At 54.6% G+C, this 22,588-nt stretch overlaps 1 long non-coding RNA gene across 1 annotated transcript in view; it reads left to right on the top strand.

Moving 5' to 3' along the window:
* The first annotated feature begins 4,523 nt into the window (after positions 1-4,523).
* LOC136107037 (uncharacterized) overlaps positions 4,524-22,588 on the top strand; it is a 23,008-nt gene continuing 4,943 nt past the window's right edge. Inside the window, exons 1-2 of the long non-coding RNA XR_010652217.2 lie at positions 4,524-8,411; positions 13,501-13,640. This is a non-coding gene — a long non-coding RNA (uncharacterized lncRNA). The remainder of the gene's footprint in view (positions 8,412-13,500; positions 13,641-22,588) is intronic.

Here is a 22,588-nt window from a genome sequence, read left to right as displayed (position 1 = left end):
TTCCTGACCGGGAAAGGTCAGCCCGGCAGCGGCGTCGGCGTCGCGGTGGCCGGAGGTGACCACCCCGCTTCTCCGTCAGCTGGCCACTGGGCCGGGGGGGCGTGCGGCCCGCAGCGGACAGAGCGGTGTTGTGCTGACCGCCCGCAGATGCGGGGAGAAGGACAAAAAGGGACATTCAGGGACGGTAAGTCCAGCGGAGGCGGGAAGGAGCTGGCGGTCCTCCCCCTTGTACTGCCAGCTCCGAACAAACCTCTGCTTGTTCTCCGACTTCCAGTTCTCCAAACTCCGGGCTTGGCTCCTCTCGGTGAAAGGATTAAGGCCCGGTGGTGTGGGACTGTCGTGCTCAGATCCTCCCTGCAGTTCCCACAGGGACGGTGCCCACTTGAGCAGCAGCTGGGCGCTCTGGGGCTCTGCCTCCAGCAGCTGGGTGCTCTGGGGCTCTGCCTCCAGCAGCTGGGCGCTCTGGGGCTCTGCCTCCAGATCTGGGCGGCCAGGAGGCTGCAGCACCCGGAGCTTTGGCTGTGGTGGGAGTGAGCTGGCTTGTGCTGGGAAGTGAAGGTGGATTCCAAAATGTGGGATGCCTAGGGGGATGTATGCTAAAAATCACATCAAACAACTGGGCAAGATGTGCTCTAAACAGAGGTCAGATGTTGCATGGAACTGTCCTGCTGTGGGTCTCAATGTCTCTCCAATATCAAGCAGGACAAAGATAAAATATCAGTGTCTTGATTTCCAGTGTAACCTGATCTGGCAGCCCCCACAAATGCAATGGCATAGAGGATATTCTTGTTTTTACAATATGCTCCGGAAAAGAGAAGAAAACAGTTTGGAAGTGTCCTTGAATGAAGCCACATCAGCCTTTGGCACAAACCTGACCCTTCACAAGGTGCAGCTCGGAGAGTGCCTGCTGCTCTTCCTCGGCCTGGGAGAAGCTGGGGGTGGGTTTCCTCAAAGGGGTCATTTAGGAGAGGATAAGGTTGAGTCAGGAGACAGCAGTAGAATTGAGGGCCTGGGCTTAAATCACTGGATCCTCATTGATTTCTAGACTAACTTATATTTGCATGACTCTTCTGAATTATTTTTTTTTCCTGGTTTCAGCCTGACTGTTTGTCTCAATGAAGCCCCATACTTCAGTTGAAAACTGCTGCTCATCCTCTTTTCTGCCTCAGAAGAGGGAAGCGAGACACTGCTGTTCCTTTCTCTAAATGCAGAAGGAGAGTAGGTGGTGTTTAAGCACAAGGCCGGGTCTAATCCTCATGACAGCTTTCCGATCTTCAGCGCCGGGGTGATTCCCGGGCAGGCGGTGGGTGCAGCAGCCCTTGTCCTGTGTAACAATTAGCACGCAGTGATTGCTGCAGCGGGGCCCCGATGTGCCTGTGTCTGCTGAAGCCGTCGGTCCTGGGTGGCTCTGAGGCAGCTGGGTGCTGGGCAGGGTCTGTGTGGAGGGCGCAGGAGAAGCTCAGGGCCGGCTGCTCCTGCCCCTCCGGAGTCTGTCCGTCCTGCCCCTCCGGAGTCTGTCCGTCCTGCCCCTCCGGAGTCTGTCCGTCCTGCCCCACTGCCCATGGAGACCCCTGTGGGGTGGAGGAGGCGGCATTCCCGGTGTACAGGGCTGTTCCCGGTGGTCGTGCTGGAGCCATTAGTGTTACCTGCTGGAGCCGCACCTGCTCCCTGCGCCGTTCCCTTCTGCAGGGGCGTCTATTGTAACCATGGGAAAAGGCTGCCCTGCTGCTGCTGTGCTAAAGTAAATCTCTTCATCAGGCTCCTTACGAGTGCTAAACTAGACGGTGGGTTTCTTTTTGACCTGGAAAAAATGAGGCGCTGTTAGAGCTCGAAAAATGGGAGTTGCAGCGGGGTGTTCTGCGGCAGTTTGCGAGCTGCTTCGCTGTGGTATGCAAAGAATCTGGTGTGGCACGTCTGGCTGAAGGAGTCGGTGCCGCGTCCCTCTGTGCCCACGCGTGCTGCCACGTGAGGGGCATGGGCTGTACCTGCGCCCGGGTGGGATGGGAGAGCCCTGTTACAGATTACATGCTAATTAGGCAGCTAAAGACACTCGGAATCATTGGAAGGAGAAAAGATTGAGTGAGTGGCATTTATTCACGTAATTTCGCTTCTTGTGTTCATTCAGTTTGGATAATGGAAACAAAGTTCTGGGTTTCGCTTCTGCTTCTCCATCTGCCTTCTGGAGCAGACTCGGGCTGTTGGTCCCCGCAGTTACGCGATGCTGTGTGGGCAGAGCAGGCGCAGCTGGGAAATTGCTCACTCTGGGTTTGAAAAGTCAGTGTAATTCCTGCATAAATGCTGCTGGTAGCGCGTCCAAATGTCACTTTGGAACTTTAACAGTTGTCCTTGAAGTTCTTAAGAAGAGTTAAAGTAAAAAATCCTGACTTGAAGTGAAACGTAGGAAGTCTAAGAATCAGCTCTGTGCTGAACTAACGAGATAATTTTATTGTTTGTTTTGTTTTCTCTGCCTGGGCTTGGTCTATTTGTTTTATTCAAATGCGCTGAGGAAGAGGGGACCTGGCTTTCCGTGTCGAATGGATCTCCTTTCAAACAGGCGTTTGTTCCTGTGCTAAGTTTCCAGCACCATCGCAGCCTGAGACTCCCACACTGGCAGCCTTGCAGTTTCTGGATGTTTTGTATCTGAGCTGACGTACATTACACGTTTCTGTAAGTTAAGAATTAAACCTATTAAACCAAGTGGTTTAATTCAGTAGGGGACCATGCTGGCTATCAGAGTGACTGAAACCCGTGATGTCCCGTAGTAAAAGACAGTAAGCTCAGGGAATTAGAAGCGCCTGTCTGCAGAGAGCCGCTGTAGGCACTGCAGAAACTTTGTGCTCTCTGGGTGTAATCCCTTTAATGGTTCTGACCTGTGACAACAGCTCATTGAGGGAGTTCCTGTGTGTGACCCAGCCTGCTCTGTCATTTGTCCCGGAGCAGCTCAGCGCATGGGGAGCAGCAGCAGGAGCCCCACGCCCTGCTTGCAGCTTGCGGATGCTGCCTGCTCTGTCTGTCTTTATCCTCCCCACGCAGCCCATCCCGGGCACACCGCGGGGCAGGGACAGTGACCCGTGCACCGGGAGCACGGGGCTGTCACACAGCCCTGCCCGCTGTGTGTGAAACCGGCCCTGCGGGCAGCCAGCCGCTGGCTCCCGTCCCGCAGCTCCGCAGGAACCCCTGCGCTTTCTGCCGTGTGAAAGTCGGTAAAACATGCGCAAGGTTTGAAGTTTTGGTTGGTTTGGTTGTTTGTTTCCCTAACCCTTCCATGCCCCCCCCTCAGAGCAGGTACCGCAGCAGCCCCGCTGCTGGTCCCGGCGTGAGCGCCCCCCGAGCGTGGAGCTCTAGCGTGGGGACACAGCATCCCTCCACGTTCTTACTGCCCGTTCTGTAGGCCACTCTGCCATAGCAGCGTTACCTTTCCCCTGGCCTAGGGAAAATAAAGCAAAAAATTCTCATAAAATCTTTCAAAAAGGACACAAAATAGCACAGAGCTAGCCTGAATCTTTAAAAACGAAGGAACAAACAAATTGGTGTATTGTCCTTGGTGCTGTTCAGAGCACACCACCACCTGCCGCTCTGAAACCCTTCCAGTGTCTGTGGTCCGTTTTTCCAGGGGAAAGCCCGCTTCATGGGAGGAAAAGGTTAAGTGTGGGAGCGAGTAGGGCACGAGGTTGTGTGAAACAGGAATCGCGGTGCTGTTTGTTCTGCCATCTGCTCTCCACTCGATCCGGGACTGTGGGTGGTCTCCCAGAGCGCTCCGGTTCCCCTCGCTTTGAACCCGGAGCTGACGCTGCAGAACCGGGCGAGGTTTCCATCTCCTTTCTCCCAGAGGAGCTGCCCCTCGGCAGGGTGGAGCGGGTGCTGCCACTGAGAACCCACTCCAGCGGCAGCACGGGGAAGGAGGGACTTCAGTGCCCCTGGTGTGACCAGAGCAGACACCAGGGGATGCTGGGGTCAGCGCGTCCCCTGCCGTGCCCATAGGAGAGCCCGGGCAGGACAGCCTCCGCTTCCCGGGGGATGCTCAGCATCTTTGCAGCGATGTGCCAGCGGTGTGGGATGCTCCCCAGTGAGCTGTGTCCCCACTGCCACCATCCCAGCAAGCTGAGCCCCACGTGGCTCTGTCCTGGCGTGCGTGCCAGCGTGTGGGAGGACGGGGTGTTGCTTGTCCCCGCTTTGTGGACAAGGGACCAGAGTGCAGAGATGCGCAAGAGGCCAGTGCTGCGGCACACCGGGGGCTCGGTGCTTGCAGCTCACCCTCTGCAACAGCCAGCGAGGAAAGGTGAAACCGTCCCATCTCTTACCTCCAGGTCCCCTTTCTGCTCTGCCCCTTCCCCCAAACCCCCTTTTTCTGCGTTGTCCCCCAGCGCAGCTGTGCCCCTGCGCTGCTGCCTCCCCGTCCCTGCCCGCCCTCCCCTGCTCCGCTTTCACTGCGGAATGTGACCTTGCTCTCTAGATTATTTACAGACAAAATATTGCTGCAAGCCTGTGGAAGGGTTTTGTTGTAGTTGTTTCTTTTTAAAGTGACTGAATTCCACAAAAAATGGATTATTCCAAGGGGCACGGTGGGAACGCTTTGCTGCGTTTGGGAACAGGCTGCCTGAAGCTGTGTCCCCCGGCCAGCACAGAGGTGCGAGAGGCTCTCCATGTCTCTAGCTGTAAGAAATCATCTGTCTCTGTTTCTTTTACAGAAACCCACCCCCTGCTCAGGGATGCTGCCAGGACAGGACACCAGCATTAACGGGGCTGTGGCGCACACGTAACCGGGACCTGGGCTCCTTCCCAAACTGTGTGTGAGCCGGGGGAAAGAGCAGAAGCGGGGTGGCTTTCCCTGGCCCCCTCCTGCACCCCTGGAGCCAGAGCCCTCAACTTCCCCTGGCCTGGGAGCTCCTGCGTCTCCCGCTGCGCTTGCAACACAGGCTGGGTTTGCTGCGGACCTCAGACGGAGCTGTCACATCCGATCGGAAGCAGTGGTGGGCTGATTTCTCCTTTTTTGTTTTTACTGGCAGGACCAACAGCTGCCCTTTTCCCCGCTGCTGACAATTCCTCTGTCTAGCTTAACTTCTGAAAGCCTGGCGGTGGTGGTTTCCTACTGTGCAGAGACCTTGTGCCTTTGACCTTACACCGCAGCAGTACCCTTTGCATGGCTGCGGGAGGCCATAAAGCTGATTATTGCACACAGTAACGCAAGTCATCAGGTTCGAGCAGCGCTGGCTGTTTTGGATGGGGCTGACGTGGGGTCCCTGGCTGGTGTTGGTTTCCTTACAGGGTCAGCCTAAGCCTCCAGGTGCTTGCAGCTGAGTAGTCCTGAGTAAGGCTTTGTGCTCAGCTTTTATTTAGTCCTAAGCACAGTAACTGTCAGCAGAGCTAAACTTGATCGTGGTCTCACAGTTGCAGCTAAACGTGATCACCTTTTACTGTGGGAGGGGAACTTACACCAAAATCTCTTGCTCCGGCTCAGTGTGCAGCTTGACTTGATCGCTCTGCTCCTCCTGAAACCGGAGCTGCCGCTGGGAAATCTCTCGGCGAATATGGCCACAGGGGGTGACCGTGAAGCAGGTGCCTGCAAAGCCGTTCCCTGCCCGCTGCAGGGTCAGCTCTGTCCCTCCGCAGTGACTCCGGACTTGCCAGCTCGTGGTGGGTGATGGTGTCACCCAGGCTCTCGTGGCAGCGTTGGGCACAGGGTGCTCACCTGGCAGCGAGGGGATGCTGAGGGAACGGGGTGGTGTGTGTCTGGGGACCACGATCGCCGAACAGGCTCAGCTGAGGTAAGGGGCAGCGGGGGAAGGGCTTGTGTTCGGGGTGCTCTTTGCCAGGGCTCGCACGGTGTTTGCTGGATGCTGAAACACCCTTGGGAAGGCAGAGAGGGAAAGCTCAGTTTGCTCCATGTGCTGTGGCACACAGCCCTCACCTTCCAGTTCCCCAGCCAGCTGGGGCTAGTGAAAACCCCATCCCATTCCCTGATCTTCTAAATGGTGCCTTTTTATCAGCAGGGTGTCCTGGTTATCCCTTTGTTTTTTTCACAGCTGGGCGAAGCTGAGGAGCGCAGCAGGTCTCTGCTTACCTTGCCAGTAAGAACAGGACCCGGGGTGCCTGACTCTGGATCCGCTCTGTGCACATGATGCTGCTCCTCACCGATGGGGTCTCTAGCATGTTGCTTCCAGCCAAATATTAGTGATTCGGCTGCTCGACAGCTCCAGCGCACTGCAGGGGTGCAGATCAGCCCCAGCGGGTGCCAGGGAAGGGTCTGCAGGGCTCTCCATAGCATCAGACCAGGGGTGTTGGGCAAGCCTGGGGCCTTGCTGGGTGCTCGTGCCCCCCTAGAATATGGAGTTAGGCATCCTGAGTGAAGCATCTTCCCTGCCTGGTTGCTGCAAAGGGTTAATGATCTCGGCAGCAGATGGATGGGTGATAAGGAGATCGATTGCCTCCTGCAAGGTACATTAAGTCTCGCTCTCCTGCAGGAACACAGCACTTGTTCAACCAGGTAAATAACTGGTTTAAAACCCCCTCTCGTAGCAGCTGACCCTACACGTGTTTATCCAAGTGACTGGAGTGGTTCCAGTCTCTCTGGTAAGTGACCTTTCCCGAATTTTTCTTTTCAAGTTGACATTTAAGGAGGCGGGGGGAGGAAAGTCACAGCAACAAATGGTGTTTTAACAGCGATAAAGCCATACCCATCAACAAAGCCAGGAAAGCCGCGCTGGAGCCCGCACTGGTGGCTCTGCCGTCCCCACCGGAGCCCGTACAGGCAGTGCTGGCTTGTGTTTCCCGACTTGCTTGGTTGTGCGTGAAGCGGCACTTGCGTGCCCGTGGGCTGCCCCTGCTGCTGGGCTGGCACAGGGCGCGTCTGCAGTTCCTGGGAGCGATTAAGCCTGAGCCAGCTGCTGGCAGCTGGGGGCACTCACAGTATTAGGTCATTACTGCAATTCGAATGAAGAAGAGTCTTAAATCTTCTCTGAAAAGAATCTGGGTTTGGCAGGCAGTGGAGCGCTTGGCTTAGTTTGAAAATGCCGTGGACAATTCTGGTCAACGTTTTACTGTGTGTTTGGGAGAAGTCAAATTTACCCCTTATGTTCATGTTCCTTGGTTCTTGGCTTCAGCACTGTCACGACTCAGCCCTCACCACCAGCACTCGCCTCACAGGGAAACATTTAGCAGTGAAGTGTGTGCTTTGCAGGAGCTTTACCTGCTCAGCCCAGATGCCTGAGATGAGCTTCTCTTCCAGGCTGGGCGGTGCTGAGGGCATCGCAGAGGGTGCTCAGTGCTGAGGGGTTCCCCAAACCCCGCTCCCCCCATGCCCTGGTCAATGCCATAGGCGCCAGCTGCTCCATCTCCCCCAGCAGCGCAGCTCCCAGGCTGCTCCCAGTTCCCACATTTGGAGTCTCCATCTCCCAGGCTCTCCCGCTCCCCTGCTGTTAACGTCACACAGCTGGGCTCTTGCTGGAGTGATGCTTGTGTGAGGCTCTGCAGCTGTTTGGGAGCAATGGCAACTTTGGGACCTCACCCGCTAAGTCATCTTGAGTCACGTGTGGCCAGAATGGCTCGTTCCGCTCTGCTCGAGCACGCCTGGGTGCTGGCTGGCTGCAGGGTCTGTACGTGAGCCCTGGCGCGGGACTGTCTGTATCCGGAGCCTTCCTTCCCGTGCGATAACGTCAGCGCTGGAGAGCAGGCGACTATTTTGGTCCCAGGAATGCCAGTGAATGATTTCACTTTTGTTTTGTACCCGATAACCTTTCCGTTCACAATGAGAGACGACGTCTGCGCTCCCTGTGCTTCTGTATGCGAGGGGAAAGCCATTCAAGCACCTCTGCAGGGGAAAGGAAAAAGCCGGTTTAAAAATAGCTGCCCGATTGTCCGTGGAGCCGGGGCAAAGGAAGGGCAAAGCCTCTCCGTGCCGCGCTGTGCGCCAGGAGCGGCTGCGCCGGGCCACGGGGCCACGGCCGTGGGAATATTCGCTGTGCTGGCTTCTCCCATGGGGACGGGGAGGTCTTGGAGAGACTTGCTGCTCCACGCGGAGTCGTACCCGTGTGGGGCTCCAGGAGGGCTCAGCAACCCCCTTTGCCACCCCTCCTGCCCTTCCCCAAGCCCCTTCCCTGCTGGGTTTTGTGGCTGGGAGCCTGGTCAGGAGCGAGGCGATACAAACCCACCTCGGGCCCCAGGCCAGATAAGTCTGATCAAACCCAAATTGCCAACGCTCCGCTGCAATTTTGATTTCCTGCGGGGACAGAGCTGGCTAAAGGAACCTTTTTTTTTTTTTTTTTAGGTTTTCAGCTTTTGACTTCCCACGAGCTGCTGACCCATCATGTGACGGGAGCCGCGCGGGGGCCGTTGCAGCGGACGCTATCACCGCTATCACCGCTATCACCGCTTGCCCAACCGCGCCGGGGCCGCGGGCGAACGCGGGTGCGCAGGTGAGGAGGGGACCCTGTGGGCACCGCAAACGCCGCAGGGAGGGCACAGGGTGAGCGTTAGGTGCTGCCGCCCCCCCGCAGAGAGGTGCTTCCCCTCTCACCCATGCCCACCCTGCTCCTCAGAGTACATTATGGGCAACGTTACAGGCTATTGGCCAGTGGAGTGGCTACCTGGGCTTCTGTTTGATCAGTCCCTTTGCTCGCTGGGAGGTTTTTGCTCAGTCCCCGGAGCACACGACTTACAGGGTGGCTCCCAACGTGCCCTTGCCCTTGCTGAGCCGCAGCCTGTTTACAAAACAGCAGCTGGGGACTGCTATTATCCCTACACACACATTACATTCAGAGTTGCTAAACAGGCAAATCCAAAATGAAAGTCATCTGAGTTTTCTTTAATTAGAATAAGTTCCTGATGAATCATGAGGTTCTTCACCTCAAGGGTGCCCAAGAATTGACTTTGGCAGCAGACATCAAGGTACAGTAGTCAGCAGAGCTCACTCGCACTTGACATCTGCTGGAAAGACTTGTTTTTCCCTCCCACGTCACATGCTAGCTTGTGATCTGATCATGGGATACAAAGGATAACCTTCCAGTATTTTTCTCATCTGGAGTTTTAAAAGACAAAGGAAAAGAGTAAAAAGCAGCGTAAGGGAAAACAACAAAACACGACACAACCCCCTGAGTCTTTTGGTTCGCGTTGCTCTAGGTGCTGGTGCTAGGGCAGGGCAGGGGACCCGCTGCGGTGTACGGGGCTGCGTGTGTGCCTGCTGCAGCCCCAAGAGCATCAGTGCTGCTGTGTCCAGCTGTGCGCGTCCCCCGTTGGGCTGCCTGTCCCGGTGTGACCCGCGTCACTGTGGGCAGGGGGTGTCCTCCCCGGGCTGCCCAGTGCTGGCCCTGGGCCACCCTTCGGCATCCAACTTGTGTGTTTGATTATAAATGTCAAAGTAACCTTCTTTATGACAATATCCCAATGTGATCACCTAGGCAGGTGGAATTATTTGATACATGCTCAAGTCCAAAGGTTTATAGTAAGCCCAGCTGCACGATTAAACCAAAGTCACTCTCGAATAAAATCCCCCATATAATCTTTGGGGAATTTTGCTAGTGCAGCTTGTGTATGTTTACTTCTGTGAGATGATGCCTATCAAGCACCAAAAAAACCCCAGAAAACCAACACGTTGCCTCTATAGGGGCTGTTGGGAAATGAGCGTTCAGGCTGCTGAAGGCTTTGGTGCGAGCGGAGCTCTCGCTGAAGAGACCAAGGCAAAGCAGGGTGGCAGGGTGGTTTGTTTTCCGAGCCAGAGAGGTGTGTGCCATCGCCTACCAAATTTGAATAAGGAGGTTTGCATATACACAGCAGGCCTGACTTGCATGTACAGCAGGACTATTCTGGGAATGGTGAATTGAGATGAGCAGTGCGCGCGTGTGTCTGTCTGTCTGTCCATCTGTTCAGTGCTGGGAGCAACTACACGGAGCTGGGAAATGTAGCAGACCACGGCTGGACTTTCCAAAATCGCAGTGCCATGGGATGCCCCTGGCCACGTGCCCATTGGGCACCCCCGTTCATGGGAAGAGCCACGGCTGGGGTGTCCCCTGTGGCCCCCGTTACTCAGTGCTTCACCGCTGGGGTGGCTGTAAGGAGGTTGTAGCGTGGAAGGTGTTGGTCTCTTCTCCCAAGTAGCAAGCAATAGGATGAGAGGAAATGGCCCCAAGTTGTGCTGGGGGGGGTGTAGATTGGATGTTAGGGAAAATTTCTTCACAGAAAGTGTTGCCAGGCATTGGAACAGGCTGCCTGGAGAAATGATTGAGCCACCATCCCTGGAGGTGTTTGAAAGATGTATAGATGAGACTCTTCGGGACATGGTTGAGTGGCGGACTTGGCGGTGCAGGTTGGCAGTTGGATGCGGTGATCCTAAAGGTCTTTTCTGACCAAAATGGTTCTGTGATTCTGCGACTGTGCACTGTGCCAGTGTCCTGTGGTGCTGTGCTGCTGTGTGCCGGCTGTTTGCTTGGGGGGTCCCTGCGTGCTCGTGCATGCGGTGGCGCCCGGGGAGCACGGCAGGACAAGGACTGTGTCTGTGTCTGCAGCTGAGCTAAGAGAACAGAGGTTAAAGCAGAAAGGCGCTTGTGATCTCCTTCAAAACTTCAAAGCCCTATAATATTTCAGGAGGCTGGTGGCGTGAACGAGGTGGTGCAGAGCACTCTGTTCAGGGGCTGTCGGTGTGTGCTGCTCCGGGGGCTGAGCCCCTGGTGCTCAGGAGCATTTGGGGACTCGGTGATGTTTTGGGAGCAGGTTAAAGCCTGTTGGTGTCCCAGCTCTGCCTGCCCAGGGCAGGCTGCAAGTTTGCAGGGTGGCTGGACCTGACCCATAGCCCCAGGATGGGCGATGGAAGGGGAGATGATCCCGGCAAGGCCAAAGGGTCTGCGCCTGCATGTGGCACGCTGCGTGTCACCCTGACTCAGGGTGAAAAACTGCCATGGCTCCCCTGGAAATAAGTAACAGGGAGGAGGAACGCGGAGGGCTGGATGCAGGGAGGCAGCCAGGGCGCTGCCTGCGGGAGCCACAGCGCGGCCACAGCCCGGCCGCAGCTATTTTGGTGCCGAGACGGGGCTGAGCGCGGAGGTGTTACCAGTAAAAACCCGCACTGGTGTCAGGCGAGGTGGGATGGAGGAACACAGCGAAAAGACGCCCTGGCTGACGGGAGAGCAGAAAGGGATGGCGTCTGCTGGGCGCCTTTGCTGTGGTGAATGGCACGGTGGCTGTGGTGGGAAGGTCGGCTCCCACGTTTCGGGTGGGTGTGCAGTGGGACGCAGGTGGAATCCAGCCTGCGAGGCCCTTGCACCTCTGTCAGGACCATGGGTGGAATAGCTGGGACCTGATGCTGTCTCTAGAATCAAAGCTGGGGAAGCATAAACAGGAGAATATTTTTAAACTGAAACCAAAGCAATCCGTAATAAAGAGCTGTCTTTAGTCAGCAGAGTTATTTCTGATTTCAGGTTTTGGGAAGTCCTGAAACTGCTTATGTCCAAGTTGTGTATCTCCTGCTATTACATGAGCTTTACATTGCAGTGTCCTAACGCATGCTCCCATCTCACCACTTAGCGCAAAGACCAATTTTTTATTCAGAAAAGCAAACCATCCCATTTCCTTAGGGAAATATCTCTGTGGCCTCTGCAGTAGCGTTATCCAGAGATCGTGATGGGCTAACGAGGGGCTTGCTCTGCCGTCATCAGGGGTCCATGAAGGACAGCAGCACACCAGCTCCTGGGCATTTGGAAGGAGTTTGGGTGTTCTGGACCTGGCTGACCTGTCTCTGTGCCCCAGGAGCATCCCTGAGCACTCTGATTCCCGATTTTCCAGCCCTTTGCCTGCTCTTAACAAAATTAGAGCAGACCTGACCCAGAAAGCTGGATGCAGAAGTGATCAATAGTGATGGTAATAGGCAGCGCTGTCCGGAGGCTTTCAGTGTCTCTGCTCCAAAATAGCTAAATGGGTTCAGAAGGAATGCAGGCAGCCCTGCTGCGGTGGCTGGGGCTGTGGGTGGAGGGGGCTTCAGCCTGTGGTCCAAGGGCCGCAGGGGACAAAGCTGCTGGAGGGGGCTGAGTTTGCTGTGCCCTGGCCCTGGTGAATGGCTTCGGTCCCTCTGGTGTCCCTTACGGGGGACGGTGTGTCTGCAGCAGGCTTTGCTGTGCACGGTGGTTGTTCTGCCCCTCAGAGCACGGGAGGTTTGGGCAGAGGGGGCAGTGGGGCAGGTGCTGCTGGGGGACACAGTGACGCACGGCTCTGGGTGCAATCGGTGCGTGCGGGAGTGCTGGGGAAGAGATGCATCTGCTTGTCCCCGAGTGCAGTGCGGACCCTGGCTCCTGGACAGAGAAAGCAGTCCCTGTTTTTAAGGAAATAAGCAAATTGTAAAGAGCACACTTTTGGAGCAGCCCCCTCCTGCCTGCTCGTGTCCCCAGGGGACAACAAAGGCTTTGTCACTGCCCAGGGCTCTGGGGAACCAAAACAACCTCGGTATGAGCTCAGTGGCTGTAAATCAGCAGGCTCCACCGGGTGTTAGTGCTGGGTAAATTTAGTGCTGATTGCTTTGATCTGAAATGCTTTTATTTCATACCCTCTGCAGCGATAGACACAAGGTCAGACTAATGCCTGGTACATGAAAAACGCATGTGGCCTTTATTGATCTTGCAGTGATTAATGATCCAAAGGGAGGGCTGGTGATTCATGCACGCGGGAACGGTGCCTGGGAATGAGCAATGCCGACCGAGGCAGCGTTTTACCTCCAGCACACAGCCCGCTTCCCGCTGCTGGGGACACCAGTGCTGTGCTCACGGGTGTCCCTGCACCGGGCACGTCCCCGTTTGTGCGCAGGGACCTCTCACGCTGCGCTCGAGTTCTGTTTGCCTTGCTCTCACTCTCCCTTTTGGAAGGGCATCAAAAATAGCTGAACCCAAGCCCTTATTGTTGTCTTGTTGACCGATCCTCTTTAAGCGTTCCTGCTGCTGTCCCGGGCTGTCCAGGGACAGAGTCCTTCAGCAGCACCACGTCCAGCCCTTTGGTTACCAGCATGTGATCTCTCAATAAAGGAGCTTCAAAGCTGTTTGCTGTGATCAGGCTCGCAGGCGATGGTTTTTGAAATGCTCTTCCACCCCTGTGAGCGTGTGGGATTCCTCGGAGCCTGCTGAGCCATTGCCACGGGGTGGGCGCTCTCCTCCTGCAGCCCCTGTCCCACCACCCCCGGACAGGGACCACAACCCCCAGTTCACTCTATGCCACAGATGCAGCTGGAAACTGCATGGGGAAGTCATCCTAATTTTGGAGGGGGAAATCAGGCCCTGTTTGAAGGCTCTGGGCAGTGGTTGTGCAACTTTCCTATCTGGTATTTGAGAAAACTTCCCCCTCCTGGCTGTTTTAGCCTTGTGACTATGACTAAAGTCATCATGTTGCCACCTTCTGCTGGGCTCACTGCTTCTGTACTGGCTGCCTCACTGAGTGGGCCAGAGACCCAATGCATCTTTTAGACCTGAAAACTCGCTGCGGTCCGGTTCCACTTGTGCCAGCTCTACTGCTTTGTTTTCTTCTCCCTCGCAGTTGCTGATGTCTTTCCTTGCTGGAGGCAAAGACGTGTTCTCTCTGGGGCAGTGCCATGGAGGAGCCGATGCTTTGCTCTAAGAGCAAGTGCTTGGTGATGGCAGCTGCTCTCCCAGGGCCGGGCATCCATCACCCCCCAGGTGAGCACGGGGGCGCAGGGAGCAGCACGGCGTTAAATGCAGCACGTTCACCGGGGATGGGGAGGGAGCTGGGAGGCAGGAACACCACCGTGGTGGGGGTTTCTTCAGCTTTGTTCCATGTGCATAGATTTGAGTTGGCAGTGATATCCACGTGTGTATGGGGATGCAGATGCTGGATAGCTTGTTACCCATCCGTGTGGCCAAGTGGGGCGAGAGCTGACATATGGCGGTGCCGGGGGAGCTGGGTTCCTCTATGCAGTGATCGTTACACAGCAGCGCAAACAGAGGTGAAGATCTACAGGTACAGTTGAGTTCGGCTACCTGGACACCTGTGCTCACCAACCTGTTCTGCAGGGATGAGCAATGCACCTGCAGCTTCCTCGGGCGCTGTAGAGATGTCTTGAATGTGCCAAGGAGATGAGGGAGCTGTGTCCATTGATCTAAGCCTGTGTCCTCATGCTCCTCCAACCTGATCTCTTCAGCCCTCCCCAGGTCCCCTTGGGCTGGTGGCACCACCTGAGAGTGCCCAGGCAGAAGAGCCCCCGTCCCGAGCAGCCCCCGTGCTGCTGCAGGGCCAGGACACACCACCCTGAGGTAAGGGCAGGAGAAGATGTTCCCAGCGGCAAACCAGGGTGAAAGTGTCGCCCTGCGAAGGGCTGGGTGCGGTGCTCACGCTGTCACCCTGCGCTTTGCGCACCGTTAGCGCACACGCTGGGCGGCCCCGCGCGCCTGACGCCAGCTCTGGGTCTGGTTGGTGACAGTCCCAGTGGCGTCTCTGTTCCCATTCAGGAGCAGCCAAGGGCTGTTGGGGCCCTCTGAGGGATGCTTTGGGGACACAGTGTTGTCCCACCAGCCCTGACATGGCAGGAGAGGGCAGGAAGCATCATTGGGGGGCACACGGAAGGTCACTGTGTGCTCCCAAATTAGCTACCGCGCCAGGCTGGTTTTCCTGTTTACTCCCTAAGTGGAAAATAGGAAGAGAGTGAAAAACCTCATTCCCTTGGCTATAAAAAGATCTTGTGGTGTGGGCAGAGGAATTTTACCTTCTCTTCATTTGTCGCCTCGGTGGCGCCAGGTGCGCGGCGTGGGCTGGAGTGGCCGTAACGCCAGAGAAACGGGAGACCGGGAATAGCAGCTCGTCTGGGGGAGATGTTTCCTCTTGGGCGGAGGACGGGGCCCGTTCACCACTCAGATGAGCAGATGGGTTTTGCAAAGCCCAAGGGTCACAGAGCAGCCACGCGGGGACAGTGACCCAGCGGGGGTGCGAGGCAGCTGGTGGCTGCTCACAGCTACAATGGGTGTGACGAAAGGGTAAGAAATCACATCATCCTGACAGCATTTTGTAGGCAGATTGCAGTGGAAAGGTCGGCTGTCGGGTTGGCCAGCAGGAGAGAGGGTCGGGCAGATAAGATGCTGCCACGCCGGAAAACTGGCTGGGCTGCATTTCAGGTTTACAGCATCAGGGTGAGTTATTGGGATACCAAGCCCTGCAAGCCCGGAGAAATTGCTAAACCTTGTTTGCCTCAGATTGTTTGTCCAGAAAGATACTGAGAGATGAACTCTTTCTTCCCTTTGTAATTGGCCATAATCTTATCTGAAACCTCCAACGTGTCCTAGAGACTCCTCAAGGAGATAGCAAGCAACAAAAGAGAAGTCCAAGAGCATTAATTTCTGAGGCTTGAAACTGGGGAATAGCACAAATTTCTTGGCCAGATTTGGTCACCCTTATTTGCCACAAAAGGAAGGAAAGGATACCCAGAGCTGCCAGTGTCTCGCTTACTAAGTGACTGAGCTTTCTTGCCTCCTTGCTCCTCTGGGTTAACTGATGCTGTTTTGAGGAATAAATCTCAAAGTTGGTTTAGTTAATAACTAGAAACAATATGGCATGAGAGCAGTAGGCCACAGCAGCCCATGTCTCAGGCGCCCAGATGCCTGGGTTTAATTATGGCTTACCTGTGTCCCACCAAAGGGTATTTTTGGTGTGTTTGTTGTGGGTGCCCACCAGGTGAGCGGCTTTCTCGTGGATCCAGTGGTGGTCTCAAGGTACCTTTTGCCCTGCATGGTTTGTGGCAGGAACCTCTAATAATCTCACCACAGACCTTGGGAAGTATGTGCAACTGTAGAAAAGGTTCCCCAAACACAGTGTTTCCTTTAAAATACAGGTCAGTGTCTGTGTGCCTGACCGGTCTTACCTGGTCTTGCCATAAAAGCTTTTACAGGCTCTGTGTCTCTTTTTGGGGTCTGTTTCTGCTCGTGCCACCTGTAGCTGTGACTGTGAAGCAGCTGAGTGTTATTTGTGATGGCCCTGGTGGTTCGCTGGCCAGCGGGGATGTCCCATGAGGGCTGGTGATGCGGAGCAGACCTGGCGGGTTGTCCTGGCTTTGTCCTTGCTGTGTGTGTCACCCCAGCAGCGGAGAAGCTCCCGTGCTGCACACCCGTTCCTCCCGGTGCAGCTCTCTGCTGGGGAGGCGTTGGGGACACCAGGATGGGACATGCCATCCCAGCAGCACCCATACGGGCCCTGCTGCAGGTGTTGCCACTCAGGGCTCTTTGCTCATAGACTAGGTGAGCCCTGTTAGTTCCATGAGGGTCTATCACACCCCCAGGACTGGTCCAACTGCCATGTCCCCTCCCTGAGTCTGTCTCACCTTTGGCTGTGATTTTCAGATTTGTCTGTAGCAAAACAGCTCTGGAGACAGGATCTCAATTCTGTGTTAATTGTGCTGGTTTGGGCCAGGTTATTGATTAAAATTGTGACATTTTGAAGAGGAAAGAGGGAAATTATTCTCTGACAAAGTGTATACTTGGTGCTGGTTCATGACTTAGAACTTGTTTTCAGGCCAGTGGGTTGACCAGTTCTGCCACAAAGTGCTACATTACCCTTTAGATCATTCCAGTTCTCAGTCAGAATGCGACACCAATAAGAGGTGTTACCAGCCTGCAAGCATCCTGTATCAGCACCGCAGCAAGTTACCGCGACCAGAGCTGTTTTCTGTCAACCTTTCTTGATTAGCAGAAGTAAACTGTTCAAGGGAGGGGAGCTGAGCTAATCAGCATGTGCCTGGGCTCTGGGTCATGGTGGCTCGCCTTTGGCTTTATCCTGTTTATTCTTTCAAATGCCGGCATCTTTTCTTTCGGACGAGTCCCTCAGCAGCTGGGCCGAGGGCAGGATGCACAGCCGCTCCCCATGCCAGCGCAGACATCCTCAATTAATCCAGGTATAACGTGTATTTTAGGAACAAACAGTAGGTGTGAAGGATGCTTCAATGTGGCGGTGTTCTGAGCAAAGCAAACTAAGGGGTCAACTGAGCAGTTGGCTACGCTGCTGTAATGATTTTACTAATACAAACCAGTTCACAGACGGTAAGGACACCGTTTTCGACTGTTTTGCTCGCCCGCTGCAAGCCGTTGGGCAGCGGCTGGCAGGGCTGTGCCCCAGCGAGCGAGCGTGCCCTTCGCTTTGCCGTGCTCAGCCCCAGCTGTGGGGTTTCCCTGTCCCCGTGGGACCAGGGCCACCCACACGGGGTCACCACGAGGCAGCGCAGCCGAAACGCAGGCAGGAGGTGGCTGAGGTCAGGTGTGGGTGGCAGGGCTGTCCCCGTGCTGCAGGGGACAGGCACGGCGGGGTTAAAGCCCTCAGCCTGACTCTGCTAAAAACCCGTGTTGCATGGTTTGAGTGCACAGGCTGCTCGGGTTCGCCTGGGGTTTACCACACATTTTCATCGTGCTTGCAAAATGCTGTTATCACCGGTTGCAAAAACCAGCCTCATCCTCATCTGATCAGACCGAAAGCAGCACAGCTCTGCACGGCGTCTCCAGCGCGTCCGGTCTGCTCCGCGCTCCTGCGGGGCACACGGTTATTGCTCAGAGACGCTTCGGTTTGCTGCTTTGGGATTTATTTTCTCATTGCACACTCCTTGGCCTGTGAAAGCCGTTGGTAACCATTGCAGGCAGGATACTTGCTGCCTTACCTACGGGCTGTGACATGGCTTTTCGCTGAGGGCTGACATGGCCTTTCCATGTGCGGATGTGCTCGGTAAAGCTGAGGGTGTCAGGCAGCTGGCGCTGGGCTGGTCCCAAAGGACAGGGAACCAGGGCTACCATCCAAGCCCTGCTGAGCAGGGGCAGTGCTGAGCTGGCTGTGAAGCCCATCCCCACCTCTCCATGCTGGTCCCATTGGGCGAGCAGCACCCTCTCAGGGTCACCCCGTCCCACTGGGGCGAGGAGAGCAGGGCACCCACTATCATCTCCCCACTGCCAGTGCCTGTGCTTCACCCTGATAGCTCCTTCTGACCCCGTAGCTCCTTCTGACCCCGTAGCTCCTCCTGTCCCAGCCCTTGTCTCTGTGATGGGACAACAGCGCAGGTGAATGCGCAGGGCCAGCAGGCAGGCAGTCTGGGAAGCTCTGGGTATTTTCCAGGAGCAAAGCTGCTGTTTAAAATCATATGTATCCCAAATCCTGAAGGCTGTCCAACCTGTGTGAGACACAAGCTGGAGCCGCTGTGCAGCTTACCACACCAGTCCTCGCGACAGACCGCTTTTGTGTGCTGCTGGGCTATGGGATGGCTGAGGTGGAGGATGGCATGTGCAAAATCATGGGGAGCACTGCGGGTTTCTTTCACTAGAGCTTAGAAACCATCTTTGTCTGTATGTGACCCAAGCCAGAGCTCAGCCTTCTCCAGCGCTCCTGGGGGAGCCGCTGGTGGGGCTCTGCAGCAGCGGGTTGATGCTGGGGAGGGGGAAGCCCAAGAAATTAGGAAAGCACAAGAAATTAGGGCTTTCATAAGATGCCGTAACGAGCTGCAGCCCCAAGTTGCAGCTGCGCTGTGTGTACAAGCGCAGTGTGCCGCAGGGTCACCCGGGCCAGCCCAGTGCCACCGCACGAGCTCTGTGTCCAGGGCCGCGGGTCCCTGCCTTCAGACGCTGTGTCACACAGTGGGATCATATGGTGCATCTTGCACCAGTAATCAAGTGACACTGAAAATCAGGACATGAAAGTGCTTTGGCAATGCCGAAAGCAAAAAGTAAGGAAAAATATTTCCTCCCCTCTTACTCCATAAATATTCAGTACTGTTCTGATTATCTGAAATTTTTTGAAGTGCTAAAGGTTGAGTGTGGGACACGAGTATTTTACATCAGGTGCAGGGATCTTCTTCTAAAAGAAACACTTCACAAGGGAGCCTAAATTTAGACTTTCTGGACAAGAGATAATAGCAGAAACCTGATATTGTTGGAGGCTGGCTGTAGGAAATGCCATTGCTAATGGCTGGTCTTGATGTTCTGCTAAGCTTTGTACCTTAAAGCATGTGTTTTGTCATGGCTGGTGAAGGGAAGCTGAACACGGTTTCAGGGGCTGGGCTGTCTGGGGCTCCTGGTTAGGAATGTGTAGACACACAGCACACAGGGCAGGAACGAACCAACACTGCCCTGACACAGTTGGTGTTTTTAAGTGAACACTGGGCCGATCACAGGCTCATGTTTCCTTTCCCACCTGTCACCTATGTTAGTTCACTTCTAGTTGACATCAGAGAATAACTAAACGAGGAGAGTGTTTCGTTTGGCATGGCACAGCCAGCAGAAGTAGCCACTGCGTGTCTGTATTACAAGGCTTTAAACACCTCTGCTCCTGGCCAAGCTGCCTGGGCATGGGTGTGAACCAGACCCCTGGGGGTCAGGTCCCAAAACAGCCTTCCTGTGGGATGCGGCCACTGCCTGCTCCTGCATCCCCACCCGTCTCCATCCCTGCCTCCTCCCTCCGTCCCCACCTCCCTCCATTGCTCCCTCCCCGGGCGCGGGGTCCCCCCGTGCATCTGCTGTGGGAGCAGGAGCCAGTGTCCAGCCTGTGTCTTCTGGAGAGGTGACATAAATAGTATGAGCTGTGTGGAGAAGCAATGTATGTACATGTGCACATGTAATTTATATAGATATCCACACATAAACATATGTGTAAATGTATATAAATTCTATGCATACACATGCATGTATACACAAATAAAATGTGTGTGTGTATATATATATGTGTATATAAATTCTGTACATATGCATGTACATATGTTATACATGTATGTGTACATATACCTACATACACTTATGTACATGCGTATGATGTATATAATGAACACGTGTATCCAATTTACATATGCATGCATACAAATATATAATTTAAAATATATTTTCAAACGGCAATGTTTAAGCGTTGGAGCCGGGAGTGCGGCGGGGACGGTGCCGCTGCCGGTCTGTGCGTGTCCCCCGCAGCGCCGGGGCCGCGGGGTGGCCGTTCCCCCCGCGCCCAGAGGGTGGCACTGTCGCGCTGTCAGAGCCCCGCACGCTGTCACAGCCCCGCACGCTGTCACAGCCCCGCACGCTGTCACAGCCCCGCACGCTGTCACAGCCCTCACGCTGTCACAGCCCCGCACGCTGCGGCCGCTGCTTCTGCTCCCAGCCCCAGGCAGGTCAAACTCTGCCTCTGCTCGGCTGTGCGGGCGCTGCACCCGCAGCCGCTGCACACCTGCCCTTCATTTGGCCTTTTTGGGAAGGGAACATCAACCCCCTAGGAGAGTCTGGCCCAAGAGTTCCACTTGCATTGTGGTGGTAGGACACTTTGCACTGTAGAAGAGGCCTGAGGAGAATAGGAAGATACAGCTGCTTAATACAACAATCTCAATTTATACAAGTGTTTTTTCTCAGCCCTTAAGCTGCTCCTGTTCTTGGTTAGGTTGCTTCACAGTGAAATCTAGATTTGTTGAAGAGGTAGCAGGATGGGTATGATGCCAGGTCAGGAATGGCTTTTTAAAGATTAATACTTAAAAATCTTATATGATTCAGCTTTAAAACACATAATGGAGAAATGGAAAGAAAATACCTTCTTCTGGAAAGTACATGATTTTCAAATTTATTTCATTTATAAATGAGTTTTCATATATGCACATCTTGCATCCCATTAGTTACTCTGCTTATGCTTTCATACCAGATAATATCCTAATAACTTGTACAACTGAGATAATTTAGGAAATATTTGCTGTGCTCTGGGAGGAGTGAGGGCCAAAAGAACTAGAGGTAGAGCAGGGGTGCCCTGGCTTGGGCAGGACACAGGGCACAGGGCACAGGGCACAGCCTGGCAGCGAGCTGGTGCAGCGTGGCGCTGGACCGGGCAGCCTGCTGGGGTGGGGATGGCAGAGCTGCCCTCGCTCGCCTCCTCCGCGCTTGAGCTTTGTGCTGAGCGAGCCAGGACACCCTGCACCTGTGCGCCAGTGGTTCACAAGGAGACGGCTTAGGGTGGTTTGAGGAGCAGCTGCCGGGTGATGAGAGCACTGCCTTGCCGAAAACTTGTCATAAATGATCGAGTTTGATCTCAGTTGAACCAAAACAAGCGAAAAAAGACCCCAACCCCACGGAGCACAACACAGCAGCCGTGGATTTACGCCTGCTGCCGATTTCACAGCACTGTCTGAGCCTGGGAAAGCTGCTGGAGCTCCCATGTGTCAGGGTGTGTGCAGGGGCACAGCATCGCCCCAGTCTCCAGATCCCCACTAAATGCAAACCCTCCCCATAGCTTCAGCTCTCACTCTCCTGAGAAACAGCTTAATCTTCGTGTGCCTCGGCCTTTCCCAACACATCCTGGTTCACAAGTTCAGCGGCTTCAAAGTTGCATCTGATCATTAACCCTGAAAGATCAGAGAGTACTGAAGAGTTTAAACTGCGTGTTTGAGATGGCTGAGAGGCACAAAGTTCAGGCACAAATCTGCACCCAAATCCCGAGACAATCATCTTCTCAAAGTTGGAGAGGCGGACTGGGTTCAGCTGTGCAATGCCTGAGTATTGTGTAGGTTTGTGTCTTCATTTCTTTTTAAAGCTGCTTTCACACAGCTGCTATTTCAAAAGTGCCTGGGAGTTTCGGGTGCTCCTGGCCTTGCAGGCTGTGATGAGCGTGGCCGTGCTCATAGCTCCGATGGACTTTATCCAGAGAGACAGGAGTCCAAGTAAAAGCCCTGCAAGTCTCAGTTCTTCATGTATGCCAGAGGCTTTGCTAGAAAATTACTCTTTTCTTGTGTATTTTCTCTGTCACGTTGCACATCTAAACAGCAGCAGAAGACTGAAGCTCAATCTATCGTGGGTAGTTTTCTTTTTGGTTTGTTATTATTTCCATGAGAAAGCTTTGGCTATCACAGCACCACAGGGAAACTCAGTTTGTAAGATGTTTCCCGAGTCCATCTGCTCCTCCCCACCGTGGTCCAGCAAACCCTTGAGCCTGAACGGTGTGACCCACAGCTCTGCTGTAGTGATTTCGGAAGGATTGGAACGAGCGCCGAGTTGCAAAGACATTGGTATTCTCCTTGATGGGATTTAATCTTAATGCAGCTCATTAGTCTTCATGGATTAATTTAAACCTAAATTCCTTCGATATCGCCTCAAAGAATGGGAGGTGAAGGTCACACAGTGAAGGAGGCCAATGAATACAGCCCCATCGGAACTCCGGGTCCTGCTGCAGATGACAAAGGCTTTGAGCGCTTTAGGCCCAAATGGTGCTGATGCTCCTGGAAGTCAGTAAGGGGTCTGATCATTCAGAAACATCTTGTGCCTACCGAAACAACCAGAGCCAGGCACAAGATGATGTTGTTGCTGGTTTTTGTTCTTTGTGGGGTTTTTTTTCAGCTCTTTAAATTGCAGCTACTCAGCGAACTCAGGAACATAGCAACACACAGCCCTCTCCCAGCCGCTTTGTACCTGGCCTGCAAGCAGCTGCTCGGCTCGTGCCTGCAAAAACGCTCCCCTGATTTTTGGTTTTTTGCTGGTAAAATGACTGATTTTCTTCAATCTGCTGTTTTGGGCAGTAAAGCCAGAGTTAGTCACCAGCTCGGTGCTTCCTACCTGTGTGCAAGTGTGGTAGCGCAAAGGCTGGGAACAAATCTCTCCGGCTGCGTTCAGCGTTTTAATGAGTGTGGCTCAGT

Source organism: Patagioenas fasciata, chromosome 12 (assembly GCF_037038585.1).
Source record: "Patagioenas fasciata isolate bPatFas1 chromosome 12, bPatFas1.hap1, whole genome shotgun sequence".
Taxonomy (NCBI): domain Eukaryota; kingdom Metazoa; phylum Chordata; class Aves; order Columbiformes; family Columbidae; genus Patagioenas; species Patagioenas fasciata.
This window is presented reverse-complemented; position numbering and strand designations above follow the sequence as displayed.